Below are 14,867 nucleotides of genomic sequence, written 5' to 3'. Positions count from 1 at the left end.
GCGAGATCGTGACCTGGCTGAAGTCGGACGCTTAACCGACTGCGCCACCCAGGCACCCCAAGGGAAGAACACCTCTTAAGAGCCAATCTAGGTCCCTGTGAGTGGGCTTATGAATGACCAGTAATCTTTCCAACTCCTCTCTAAATTTTGTAGAGTCTTCTGAAAATGGAGGTAAAGGGCTTTATAATTTAAAAGATCTGTTACTGTCCAGGGGACATGAATTTTTTGCGGTGGAGGTCCAGGATACCTCCACAAAAAACATTGTATAGGAAGGCTTGAAGTTGGCACAGTGTGACTACAGAGCCCTGGAAAGTAGGAGGGATTGTAAGAAACAGCAAAGTTTCTACCACCAGTCTCAGGTGCTTCTGCTAAATTCACTTCCTGACTTTTAATGTTTACATGAGTAATATATATACCCTAGTGATGAAGTTTTTGGGGTAATGGTGGGGTCCAGAGCCCACAGCCAAGAAAAAATTCTTGAAGACATCTTTGGTGCAAAATGTGATTTTTATTAAAGCATGGGGACAAGACCCCATGGGCAGGAAGAGTTGCACTGTGGTTGTGAGGGTAACTGATTATATACCCTCAGGTTCGGGGGTGGGGGGGTCAGGAATAGAGTAAGTCTCTAAGGTATTTTGGAAGCAAGGTCTCCAGGACCTTGAGGGGCTAACTGTTGCTAGGGAAATGCCATTTACTACTATTTAATAAAACCTCAGTCATGAGACCCTTCAGATGTATATCAGGAGGCCATAAGCTTGGTGTATGATTGCCAGCATATATCTTGGGGCAGTTGAGATAAATTAAGTTTCCAAAAGAATTTTTATATGTTAAAGTAGACTTTCAGGTTCCTGGGGGGGGGGGTCAGGATAATGTTAAGCCAAGATTTTCTTTTGCCCCTTGCAAAGTGTCATCCTTCAGTCCGCTGAGCTCCTAGAGGGAGGTCACTCTGCCAGTTTCAAGGACTTGACAGTAGGCTATAGGCAGTAAGGGAACTTAATTTTTCATTTGCCTTAGTTTCTCACACTACCATGGCAAATACTTAAACCCCTTTCCTTTGTTCTTGGGTAGCCAGGAGTGTCTGAGGAATATCACACATATTCCACCTGGCGGAGGGGGGGGGGGTCTGCCAGCCTGTATTTTGCCCTCAGCTTGCCCCCACACTCCCTTATCACTGGGGTTGGAAATCAGGCTAGAGTGCTCTCCATAAATCTCTTAAAGAAACGTGAGTCAAAATAGGCAGCTGGGTATTTAAGGGATTTTCTGGGGATGGTAGAGGAGTTTTGGTATCTGAGGGAATTTGCTGGGGCACTGGGGCTAGATTTTGAGAAGGGGGCTAGACTAGGGTCACAGAGATACAAATATCTTCTGGAAGGTCAGGGACAGGGAGGTGGGGATAAAGGGGTGTTTAAGAGTGGAGAAGGAGAATTTACATTTGATGTGGGCTCTAATTTTTATGCTTTGTTCAATTTCTGTTCTTCCATCCTATTAAGGGAGTCTCTGAGGCTAGCCATCATCCTTTGTATCTGCTTTTCAATTTGGTCTTTCCATAGGTAGCAATAAGACAATTGTTAAGGATGAGAACTCTTTAGGAAAAAAAAAATTACATGTAGAAATTTGTCCAGTTAAAAGGATTCATCATCTGACCATTAATGAGTAGGAACTTATTTTAATCTCAATAGTGACTCAAAACGACAAACCTTTTTATGGCTTAACCATGGACACAAGAGGCATCCCCAAAGGAAAGTGCAAAAGATACAGCCCTCACAAGATTCAGAAAGTTCACTCCCAGAGATAGCCTCAGAAAGCAGACTTCGTTGGCACAAGTAGTAAGAATTGTGTAGTGAAGTGTATCTGGTTTCCCAGGAGAATGTGAGATGCCTCCAGTCACAGACCCACTGATCTGTGACACTGGTAAGGAGCTACTGGAGTGAAGCTTTTCCAGCACTAACAAGACAACAGAGATTGAGACAACCAAGGTCCCTTATGGACCAGGACCCCTAATAACCAACTGCCTTGAGAACTGAGTGTTGGACAAAGAGAATGTTGATGCCAATTGTAAGTCCAGGTTGTTATCTATACTTCTGACCATCTAGCCATAAACCAGAGGTTCCCATGACTCCCTCTCTTTTTGGATCCACAGCCTATTCTGCTGTCTGCCAATGCATCTTATGGTTGGCAGTGAGAATATTCTCTCTGGTCACAAAGCCAAGCACCCAAGACATAGAAGAAGACCAAAGGAAAGCCTCATCCAGTTTTTCTTATATGCACATTAACAACTTTAAGCCTTGCATCTCTTGGAGTCAAACTAATACCTTAGAGGGACTGTGTGGTCCCTCATTGCACAGAAATTGTCTTGGGGTTGGTGGGTAACCTAATGTCAATCTAACCTGTTCTGTGACCAACTTATCCTAACAGGGGAGTCTTTGGGTTAGGTGCCAAGTACTTGAACAGCTCCTCAGTGTTCTATTTGTGTCCACTGATATAGTGGCTTTGGCTTCCAAGATGTCCCTTAACAACAACCTCATGCACACATTAACTACTACGGCCAAGTTTATCTAAACTTGTCTGGTCTGGTAGAGAACCATGAACTCCCAGTCTGAGGCCAGATCAAACAGCAGGTTTAGAGGAATGCCTCTCTGCCTGTGTTCCACCTTATGCTTTTCTTCTCTATGACAAAAAATGCAACAGACAGGAACGAAGAAAAACATTGACTATCTCTGGGAGGAAAAGGATCAATAAAAACTAAGAGTACTCAAAACAAATCTTTACCAGAGTCACTATACCTAAGGAATTAGCCCTGCAAATATTTTCTCCTGCTAATCTAAATTTAGAAAAGCAGGGAAAAAAAAAAAAAAAAAAGACTCATCACTTTTGCTTCCACCAGACCCTGGAGGCAGAAATCAGGAGACTGACATGGTAAAAATTCTTACCTTCTGCCAGCTTTTTGTCAGAAGTCCCAGAATCTCTCAGCTGCAGCGGTTCCAGAACAAGCAGTCTCCTGCCAGAGTGATAGTCCCACCTGTATTGCCAAAACTGTAGGGTTGGAAAAGTTTTCCCTTCTTACTCTCTAGGTTCCTTGGCTGGCCTAATCATTAAATTGATACACAACAGATTAACAGGAGAAAAATAAAGTTTTTAAAAAAATATATATTTTTAATGTTTATTCACTTTTGAGAGACAGAGAGTGAGTGGAGGAGGGACAGACAGAGAGGGAAACACAGTCTCTGAAGCAGGATACAGGCACTGAGCTGTCAGCACAGAGCCCAAAAATGGGGCTCGAACTCACAAGCTTTGAGACCATGACCTGAGCTGAAGTCTGATGCTCAACTGACTGAGCCACCCAGGTGCCCAAAAAATAAAGTTTAATTACATGTATATGAAGGGGTTCAGGACAGTCCCCTCCCCAAATGTGCCACTTTGACATGTGGATTATGTTGAGCTGAAGGCACTTGAGACCCGGTGGGCTCAAGAGAAACTTTTATCCCTCCCTTAACCACAAAGAAGAATCTAAATTGGGGGTCTTTCCGAATTAAGAATTGTTAGCAGATATAAACTCCATCTGAGTGACCCATCTGTATGGCACGGCAAACATCTAATTACCAGGCATCTGCTTGCTGTTCCTATCACCCTGTGGAGTGCATTTCTTCCTTGGAAGTCCCAGACTTCCTTAGTTTTCCTTAGTTCAGAATGACGTGTATGCCCATTTTACCTGTCTTTGGAATTTCCATGTCTATGTGAATTCCCTATGCATACGCCTACTACATTTGATTTTTTCCTGTTAATCTGTCTTATGTCCATTTGAATCTGAGTCCAGATTCAAATCTGAGGGGACAATGTGGGGTGATCTGATTGGGTGGAGACTGGCAGCACAGGAGGTGAAAGAATTCACACAAAGCAAAACATACAAGAAAGAGGTTTATTGAATACACTGCAAGGGAGGGACAGTAAAGGAGAGACTGTCTGCCAGGAGGCAGTGGTGAGGTGCTGTAGTTAAGGGAGGAAGGTGAGGAGGTACAGAACTGTATAGAATTTTCCTTTTTTGGTACCTGTGCCTGGTTGTCAGCAGCCCATTGGTCAGCTAGAGCCTATGGCTAGTTCAAGGTGGTTTGTCTAATGAGCCTGTTTGCATGCAGCCCACTGATCGTTGTGGGCCCTTTTACCTTACTCAGGTTTTCATTGCTTGAGCCTGTTGCCTAGAAGTGGCCTCCACAGGCAAGGCTTCTTGCTCCCCGCTATATACTTCCTGTATACAAGGGAGAGACCCTGGATAAGTGTGTAACTCTCCGAAATGGCCAAAGCCATCACCTTAAGTGTCATCTTCAGCTAAAGACAAAAGATGTTGGTCGTGGGGAGTCTGTTATGGGAGGTTACCAGGAAAGCACAGCAAAGCAGGTGTGGTTGTTATGCAGATTTAAGTCCTAGTCTTCTCCAATGATTGAGTCATTCCCCTCTTCCTGGCACAGAGTGGGAGACACCCTTACAGAGATTTCCTTTGTAAATATCAATGTCTCTTACAAAAGAGTAACTCGTACTCAATTTTCAGAGCTTTACCTATGTCTGCTGTTTCTTAACCAGTTTGTAAGAATAACCAGTTTAAAATAATCTTCATGCTAGGGAGACACATTTTGGGGTGGCAAATTCTGTTCCCTTTCAGGCATCTGGATTTTTTTTAATGCTTTCTTTTATTGAAGTATATTAAGATACAGTGTTACATTACTTTCATGGGTACAACATGTTGATTAAACAATTGTATACATTACTCAGTGCTCATTCCAGTAAGTGTGGTCACCTTGTGTCACCATACAATGTTATCACAATATTATAGACTATATTCCCTGTGCTACACTGTTCATTTCTATGACTTATTTATTTTACCATTACAACTTTGTGCCTCGTAATGCTCTTCAGCAATTTCACCCATAAGTATCTGAATTTTTAAAAATAGGACTGTCAAAGTGTGATGAACTTGGAAATGCTCAGGTCCCTCTTCCCATTTTAGGACATCAACTTTAAGGTTTGCTTTAAAAAGTCTTGCTGATTTTAGGGATACCTGGGTGGCTCAGTTGGTTCAGCATGTAACTCTTGATCTCTGCTTAGGTCATAATCTCATAGCTCGTGAGATTGAGCACTTCGATTGTGCTGTGAGCACAGAGCCTGCTCGGCACTCTCTCTTTCTCCCTTTCTCTCTGTCCCTCCCTTGCTCTCTCTCTCTCTCTCACTCTCTCTCAAAATAAATAAATAAACTTTAAAGAAAAAAGAAAAAAAAGTAGTTTTGCTGATTTCTGTGATTCTTACAGACATTATTCAATACAACAACAACAATCATTCAATAAATATCAATTTGAGTATTTAGTATTGTATTCATATACTGGGCAGGTTTGGTCCCACTAAACACTTACCCTCTGTCATAACCTTTACAAAATTGTTCTCTTACTATTTCTCTCCCCACATCCCTATCCTCTTGAGTTCCTCTCTAACCAGACCTCCCCTGTGAAGCCTTCCTTGGTCTGCTTGGTCTTCCTTGGTCTGCTGAAGTCTAGGCATAACATCTGTCATGAGAGCAGATTTCACTCATTTGTTCTGCTTTCCCTTATCTGCCCTTCCCATACAGAAGTAGCAACTCTTCAAAACTCCTATAGCTTTGATTTGCTACCTTACTGTATTTGGTTTGGAATCTGTCATTTTGCTTTTTATTACAGTTAATATATAGATGAACCTTGGTCAAGAGGCTGTAAGCCCTTTGAGGGTAGGGATTGTGTTTTACATTCAGCCCCTGTTCTCTAATACCCTTTGGCACAATAAGTTGTCGATAAATGCCCATTGAATTAAACTCAATTCAGTTTATATTTTATAGCCATATGGGATATGGATTTATACTTACCCTCGTTATCCAAAATGTCCTAGACTCTGCAGGGAGAACAGATGCTCTCCAAACGTAGGAGCTTATTTACAACTGTCTTTCAAATATTTGGGGGATCTATACTTTAACAATAAAATTGTCTATAGTCAAAGTTATAACTCAAGTAGAATCAAAAGAACACAAGGTATCTACTGAGCTGTTACAACTTAATGGATGAACTGCAAATACGTGGGCTCTAGCCTTCTCTTTCACAAACTTAATCTGTGCTGTAGGTCTCATTTAATTTTGTCTTTGCTCTTACATTTTGTCACAATATTGATTTTTTTTATTGCCTTCTTGAGAGATTCTAAATTTCCAATCCAATTGTTTTCTTAACATGACTGGTTCTTTTTGCAATTTCTTCACTGTGAGTTTACCAGCTAATATTCAGTGCACCGCTTAATAGGAGCCCTCACTATCTTCCTAGAAATCTAAAGGGAAAATAAATGCAAGGAGATTATTTCTGGGTCCAGGTAGGACCTATTCTTCAGGATCTGAATTCTCTGAGAGAAAAGCTTTCAAACTTCAGTGTGGTAAAGATCATTTGGACAATGTAATTGCTTTTTTTTTTTAAATTTTTTTTTTCAACGTTTATTTATTTTTGGGACAGAGAGAGACAGAGCATGAACGGGGGAGGGGCAGAGAGAGAGGGAGACACAGAATCGGAAACAGGCTCCAGGCTCTGAGCCATCAGCCCAAAGCCCGACGCGGGGCTCGAACTCCCGGACCGCGAGATCGTGACCTGGCTGAAGTCAGACGCTTAACCGACTGCGCCACCCAGGCGCCCCGGACAATGTAATTTCTATGCAGATTCCCAGACTACACTTCTAGACAGTCTGATTCAATAGACTGGGGCTGGGCCCTGGAAACCTACATTTCTAGCTATAATTTCAAGGGCCTTCAGATCATACTGTTCTAGACCTATATTTATCTACTTCCACCTTTTCTTCCTTTCCTCCAACTCATGGCCTGTGCACCAATTTTTAAAAAATGTTTATTTGTTTTGAGAGAGACAATGTGCGAGAGAGGCAGAGAGAGAGGGAGAGATAGAAAACCAATCAGGCTCCACGCTGTCAGTGCAGAGCCTGCTGTGGGGCTCAATCTCATGAACCATGAGGTCATGACCTGAGCCAAAATCAAGAGTCAGACACTTAACGGACCAAGCCACCCAGGTGCCCCACCAATTCTTTCTTAAGTAAACTCTACACCCAACATGGGTCTCAAACTCAAGACCCCAAGATCAAGAGTTGCATGCTCCACCAATTGAGCCAGCCAGGCACCTCTACCAATTTTGTAAAAAATGCCTAAACATCCTCCTTCTACCTTCACCCACCAATGGGCACAAAGCACTTTTTAAAAACTTATGGCCAACCTTCATAATTTGTTCTGATCATTCTAATTACCCAAAGCCTTTGTGTTGTGAATCATTTGAATCCTAAGCCCTTAGTTCAATTTGGCACATAATTGTTGTGCTTTCAACAAATGTGCATTTTTCAACACTTTTTTTTTTTAATTTTTTTTTTAACGTTTATTTATTTTTGAGACAGAGAGAGAGAGACAGAGCATGAACAGGGGAGGGGCAGAGAGAGAGGGAGACACAGAATCAGAAGCAGGCTCCAGGCTCTGGGCCATCAGCCCAGAGCCCGACTCGGGGCTTGAACTCATGGACCGTGAGATCGTGACCTGAGCTGAAGTCGGAAGCCCAACCGACTGAGCCACCCAGGCACCTCTCAACACGTTTCTTAAGCATTCTCTAGTGAGGTTACTTGTTGAGAAGAACTTTATTACTTTTTTTTTTTTTTTTTTGAAGAGGGACAGTGCAAGCTAGGGAGAGGAGCAGAGGGAGAGAGAGACTCTGAAGCCAACTCCATGATGAACCTGAAGCCTGACACAGGGCTCAATTCCACAACCCTGGGATCATGACCTGAGCCAAAATCAAGATTTGGGTACTTAACCAACTGAGTCACCCAGGTGCCCCAGAACTTTATTACTTCTTAACAGCTCTATAAGCAGGGGTGTACAGGGGTGTCTGGATGGCTCAGTTGGTGGAGACTGTAACTCTTGATCTCAGAGTTGGAAGTTCAAGCCCCGTGTTTAGTGTAGAGATTACTCAAAAAAAAATCTTAAAAAAAAAAAAAGCAGGGGTGTGCAGGGATAGAATAAAGAGAGTTCAAAACTTTCCCTGTATTTATCTGTTATGATAAAATGCATTTTTATTAGTTTATTTATTTAATTAAAAAAAATTTTTTAACGTTTTTATTTATTTTTGAGACAGAGAGAGACAGAGCATGAAAGGGGGAGGGTCAGAGAGAGAGGGAGACACAGAATCTGAAACAGGTTCCAGGCTCTGATCTGTCAGCACAGAGCCCGACAGGGGGCTTGGACTCACATACCGCAAGATCGTGACCTGAGCGGAAGTCGTGACCTGAGCTGAAGTCGGAGGCTTAACCGACTGAGCCACCCAGGCCCCCCTATTTAATTTTTTAAAGTAATCTCTATACCCAATGTGGGACTTGAACTTACAACCCAAGATCAAGAGTTGCATGCTCTACTAACTGAGCCAGCCAGGCATCTCAGATAAAATGCATACTTATTATTTTATTTATTTTATTTTATGCTTTTAGAGAGAGAGAGAGAGAAAGAATCTTAAGCAGCCTCCATATTCAGTGTGGAGCCTGACATGGGGCTTGACCCCATGACTCTGGGATCATGACCTGGGCTGAAATCAAGAGTTAGACACTCAACTGACTGAGCCACCCAGGCACCCCTAAAGTGCATTTTTATTTTTTTATTTTTTTATTTTTTTTTATTTTTTATTTTTATTTTTTCAACGTTTATTTATTTTTGGGACAGAGAGAGACAGAGCATGAATGGGGGAGGGTCAGAGAGAGAGGGAGACACAGAATCTGAAACAGGCTCCAGGCTCCGAGCTGTCAGCACAGAGCCCGACGCGGGGCTCGAACTCACGGACCGGGGGATCGTGACCTGGCTGAAGTCGGACGCTCAACCGACTGCGCCACCCAGGCGCCCCTAAAGTGCATTTTTAAATACATGTAAGAGAAAGTAGAAAGGGAAGAAAGACTTAATTTGAAATTTGATTTCTGGGGGGGTGCCTGGGTTGCTCAGTTGGTTAAGCATTCAGCTTAGGCTCAGGTCAGATTTCACAGTTCTTGAGTTCAAGCCCCACATCGGGCTGTCTGCTGTCTGCACAGAGACTGTTTCACATCCTTTGCCCCACCCCCGTCCCTCCCCTGCTTGTGCTCTCTCTCTCTCTTTCAAAAATAAGTAAACATTAAAAAAATTCTTAATAATAAAATTTGATTTATGAATTCCAAATACCCATGGTTCCATCAGTTTCTATAATTACCGATTAGGTGCTGTTTATTTTAAAATTACAAACATAATTCATGTTTGTATATATTTTTCAAGTAGTAAAGACAGACATAGAATTTTTAAAAAATCTTCCTCATTCATGACCTCTAGTCTATCACTGCACTTAGTAACAGTTTATTTATTCTTATAAGTAATTTTAGAATTTATTTATATTTCGAATAATTAAGAATTTTCTTCAGCGTATGTAAGCATTTGTGTGCGTGCACCCTCTCTCTCAAAAATAAATATTAAAAAAATAATAGTTTATTTAGAAATCTTTTCATATCAACATTCTTTGCTGTGGTATTTGTGTGGTATTCCATGGTGTAAATGAAGATAATTTAATTACTTATATCATTGATGAGCAATTAAGTTATTTCCTTTTTTATATTACTATAAAAATGCTGCAGTGACCTTCCTTGTGCATGTATCTACTTATTTGAGCAAGTAAATATCTATGGGATAAATTCCCCAACAAGGAATTATTGGATCAAAAGCAACGTGTGCTTTCAGTCTAGTCAGATATTGCCAAATTGCCCTCCCAAAATGTTGGACCATCTTATAGTCCCATCAACAGAGTAGAAGAGAGCCCGTTTTCTCTAAATCCTTAGTAGAACTGTGTTTTGTAAAACTCTTAAAACAACTTCATAGTTTAAAAATAGTATCCTATTTTGATGAGCATTTCTAAATTTTGGGTCGAATTGAGTATCTCTTGACTTGATCATTGCTCCTATTAATTTCTGAAGGATATAATCAATTAAAATCAGAGACTATTTTAAGCAATTGCTAACTCTGTATAACATTAATATAAAATTTCATAAATATAGTGTGCTTGGAATTGTTTATTAAGTTACATGTTTAAATATACCCTTAAGGGAATAACTTACCCATTTTTAAAATTTTTGTTAACATTTATTTATTTTTGACAGAGAGACACGGAGTGCGAATGGGGGAGGAGCAGAAAGAGAGGGAGACACAGAATCTGAAGCAGGCGAAGCAGGCGAAGCAGGCGAAGCAGGCGAAGCAGGCGAAGCAGGCTCCAGGTTTTGAGCTGTCAGCACAGAGCCCAACGTGAAGCTTGAACCCACGAACCATGAGATCATGACCCGAGCCGAAGTGGATGCCTAACCGACTGAGCCACCCAGGCGCCCTAGGAATAATTTACCCTTAAGTCAATAGAGGAATATTGATATGGAGCTAATGTTTCTTTCTTATTTAATATTTCTGCCAATTGAATAGCTTTCTGGTGTATTATTCCTCTTTTGAATATGTGACAAAGATAAATGGCTTGATTTCTAGGAAGAGTTACTGATTTTATGCATACAATATAATGTGAAAGAAGGAAGCTACTTCCTTTACCCTTTGCTTCAGGATGCTTGAGTCTTGCTGTCGCCTCCATTCCGCTGCAGCATTTCCTTCTCTGGTGCTCTGCCCTATTTTAAGTGTAGAAAGTAGCAGATCAGGTATAAGCACTCAACTGTCTGCAGCTTTGGTTCATCACTTAGAAAGCAAGAATCATTTCTCGCAGAGCACTGACTGGCACAACACAGCAGGGGAGTCAAGCTGAAAGGAGGAACCATGAGAAATTTGTTTTCTTTTTCCTTGAGTTTCCTGTCAAATGCATAGAACCAGGACTTAAAAATGAACCAAATGTGGTTGAAAGGAACTTCCAATATTAAAGTCAAAGCATGGTTTTTTAACTTCCAAATGATCAATATGTATTGCTCCTCACAGAAGTATTAGAAACTACCCTGTACTTTTTATTTGAGGTTATATAACTATAAAAACTAGTTTTATAACGAACTCAGTCTTTTGGAGTATTTTGCATCTTTCATACATTTGAAGTCTTTTTTAAAAAATATTCATTTAATTTTGAGACACAGAGAGACAGAGTGTGAGCAGGAGAGTGGCAGAGAGAGAGGGTGCCACAGAATCCAAAGCAGGCTCCAGGCTCTGAGCTGTCAGTACAGAGCCCTACATGGGGCTTGAACCCACGGACCGCGAGATCATGACCTGACCCAAAGTCAGACGCATAGCCAACTGAGCCACCCAGATGCCCCTACACTTGAACTATTTATATGGGAAGCAAAAGACTTTTTAAAAGGATAACTGATTACCATCACTTCCTTGTATAATTTTTTTTTTTTGCACTAAGAATTCTCACAGTTACTCCAAATGCTTTCCCTTCAAAGCACAGTAAATCACCTGGTTCTGTTAAAGATGACTGTGGATTAATACATGTGCCTCGAGTGTGTCGTGTAGGATGCCCAGAAACTTGCGGCAAAGACCTTCATGAATTGAAGCTCAAGCTCCTCCCTTCCACTTCTGATCTCATAAAGCCACTTTTTTTTAGTTTATTTATTTATTTTGAAAGAGACAGAGACAGCATGAGGGGAGGGGCAGAGAGAGACAGAGACAGAGAATCTCAAGCAGGCTCTGAGCTGCCAGTGCAGAGCCCGATGTGGGGCATGAACCCACAAAACTGTGAGATCATGACCTGAGCCAATACCAAGAATCAGATGCTTAACTGACCAAGTCACTCAGGTGGGTGCCCCAAAAGTGAAGTTAAATTTATAACAAACTTAATCTGCAGTGAATGATACAGGCTTGATTGGAAGTTAGAAGACCTCACAACGCAATGGAAATTTTTGCCACAAAATGGAGGAAATACTTGAACAAGTCTAGACAAGGGACTTTTGAAGAAATGCAAGAAGTCATCTCAACTCATCTTTGGTAAAACTCTCCATTTTGCGTAAAGCTTTGTGTACTTTGGAGCCCATTAGAAGAATGACGCTGATAGACCAGAAAGAATCTGTACAGAGTCAATGAGGGTGATAACCGAGAGTAAGCATTAGTTTCTTAGGACTGCTGTAACACAAGCTACGTGGCCTGAAACAACAGAAATGTATGGTCTCATCGTTCTGGAGGCTAGAGTTCTAAAATTAAGATGTTGGCAGCACCATGCTCACTCTGAAGCTGTGGGGGAGAATCCTTCTTTGCCTCTTCCTAGGTTCTGGTGGTGGTGGCTGTAAGTCCTTGATATTGCTTTGTTTGCAATTCCAGTCTCTACCTCTGCCATCACATGCCATTCTCCCCATGTGTCTCTGTGGTGGTTTGTCTATGTATCTATGTGTCACAAGGAATTTCTCTCTTCTTTTAAGAACACCAATCGTATTGGAGTAGGGCCCACCTTAATGACTTCATCTTAATTACATCTGCAAAGACCCTATTTCCAAATGAGGTCATATTCACAGATAACAGAAGTGAGGACTTTGACATAACTTTTTCTGGGGGGACACAATCCAACCTGTAACAGGGTACGACCTACAGAGATCTTTTTTTTTTTTGAGTTATTTATTTATTTTGAGAGAGAGAGCACGCGCACACACGTGGGGGGGGGAGTGGGTACAGAGGGAGAGGGAGACAGAGAATCTCAAGTAGGCTCCACACTTAGCATGGAACCAGACAGGGCTTGTACTCACGAACCGTGAGATCATGACCTGAGCTGAAATTAGGCGCTTAGCCAACTGAGCCACTCTGACATGCCTACAAAGATCTTTTAAAGTTGAAATGTATTTTAGTCCAAAAATGAGTCTTTGAGGATGTGATAAATTACAATAAGCCCTGGAGTATGCTGGTGGTCAGAATAATGCCCTCTCACCTATAGATGTCCATGCCCTAATCCCCAGGACCTGTGAATATGTTAGGTTACGAGACCGGGGAGATTTAGAGTTGCAGACGGGATTACGGTTGCTAATCTGACTTTAACATAGGTGATTACTCAGAGGGGACCTAATGTCATCACAAGTGTCCCTTAAATGTACAAGAATGAGGCAGAAGAGGAGGATGTGAGAAAAACTTGACAAAGCATTGCTGGCTTTGAAGATGTGAGGGGGCCACCAGCCAAGGAATGTAGCAGCCTCTAGAAACTGAAAAAGACCAGAAAATGGATTCTCTTCTAGAGCCTCCAGAAGGAATGCAGACCTGTCCAAACCTTGATTTCAGCACAGTAAGACCCATTTAGGACTTCCAAACTCCAAAGCTATAGGGTAACAAGTTTGCATTGTTTTAAGCCACCAAGTCTGTGATTACTTTATTTTAGCAGTCATAGGAAACAAATACAAGTGCTAGTGTCGTAAAAGGAAGGTAGTATTTAAACTGGTCAATTTTAGTATAATTAGGAACAACATCTTGGTAGACGTTAAAATAGACATATTTAAGGTAGGTGTTAGTAATTTGGCTCAGAACTATTTATAAAAATCAATTGCTAATGTGTTACTGCTGGAAGTAGTTAAAAGATGCTGTGTTAAATAGACAAGAGATTTTGATGCAGAGAATGTTTCCACATTTGTTCAGTAGCATATACTTAGAGGATAAGTAAGCCTTTCAGTTATATTTCTTGTGCTTTGTTTCCCTTTACCAGAATAAAACTTACTAAAATGATGTGTATGCCCGTTAGAGTGTGTTGAATTCAATTAACATGGCTGGATTTAGAATTTCAATTTCACTGGCTGTATCAGAAAGTTCACCTGTAACCAGCTCCCTCTGGGGAAGATTGCCTTCCTGTGTAATCTGATTTCCATAGTTACATGGAATGAGAACCTGGCTCCTTGAAAACAAGGTATTGATCTGGTAAGAATCTACCTTATTCTTATTCATAAAAGCTGTTTTCAGCTGCAAGCATTTAAGTTTCTGAAAAATCACCCTATTCTAAAGGAATACTAACTAAAGCTTGAAGTGATGATTGTTGCCCTAATTATGCTTCTAACATTTTATGGGTTACTGTGTAGTCAAGTTGTATCATATTCTGCAAAAATAAGATTAGCCATAGAGAAGTCAGGAAGTTTCTGGCTTTGACTTTTCTTCAAACTGCAAATTTCAAATGATCCTTATCCCCTTTGGTTTGTTGGTCTTTTTCAACAAAATACCTCTGATTCTAATTTATATACCAAAAGGCAGGAGAGAGGTCAGAATGATTATAAAATGATTTGTGAGCCCAGAGAGTTTATGGTTATTTTATAAAATTCCCAGTATCTTGCAGCGATTTATTGCTAATTGTTAAATTTAATTCTGTACCAAGTGTTTACTCCCTTCCTTTCCTTCTCTCTACTATCAAAACATTCCCTAGTGAGTTCCTTTAGAACTGTATGTGTGCATGTACATGCATACTGCCATTCCAAATAATACCAAGTTCAATTTCATGAGGATAATGTGTAAAAATCATTGTAGCAAGTTTCTTTAAACCAAGTAAGTAAGTAAGCCCTATACCCAATATGGGGCTTGAACTCACAACCCCAAGATCAAGGGTTGCATGCTCCACTGACTGAGCCAGCTGGGTGGCCTTGCAGCAAGTTTCTTTAAATTGAGAAAGAGTGCTTATAGTACTGGTGATGCTCTGCCATATCAGTGTAGGTGAGACTTACTCTCTGGTAAACACTCAGCCATGAAATTCCTCCTGGCAGGTGGGAGAAACCTGTAGGTGATTACCAGAATCCAAAGCAGTAGTGCAGATTGGATTGATAGGCTGTGATAAAGGACTAGGTACCCGTATTAAGGAGCATTATACTATATATAGGAATCAGGAATTCCCAGGCAC

The sequence above is a fragment of the Lynx canadensis genome, chromosome B2 (assembly GCF_007474595.2).
Source record: "Lynx canadensis isolate LIC74 chromosome B2, mLynCan4.pri.v2, whole genome shotgun sequence".
Lineage (NCBI taxonomy): Eukaryota > Metazoa > Chordata > Mammalia > Carnivora > Felidae > Lynx > Lynx canadensis.
Note: the sequence above shows the minus strand (reverse complement) of the source record.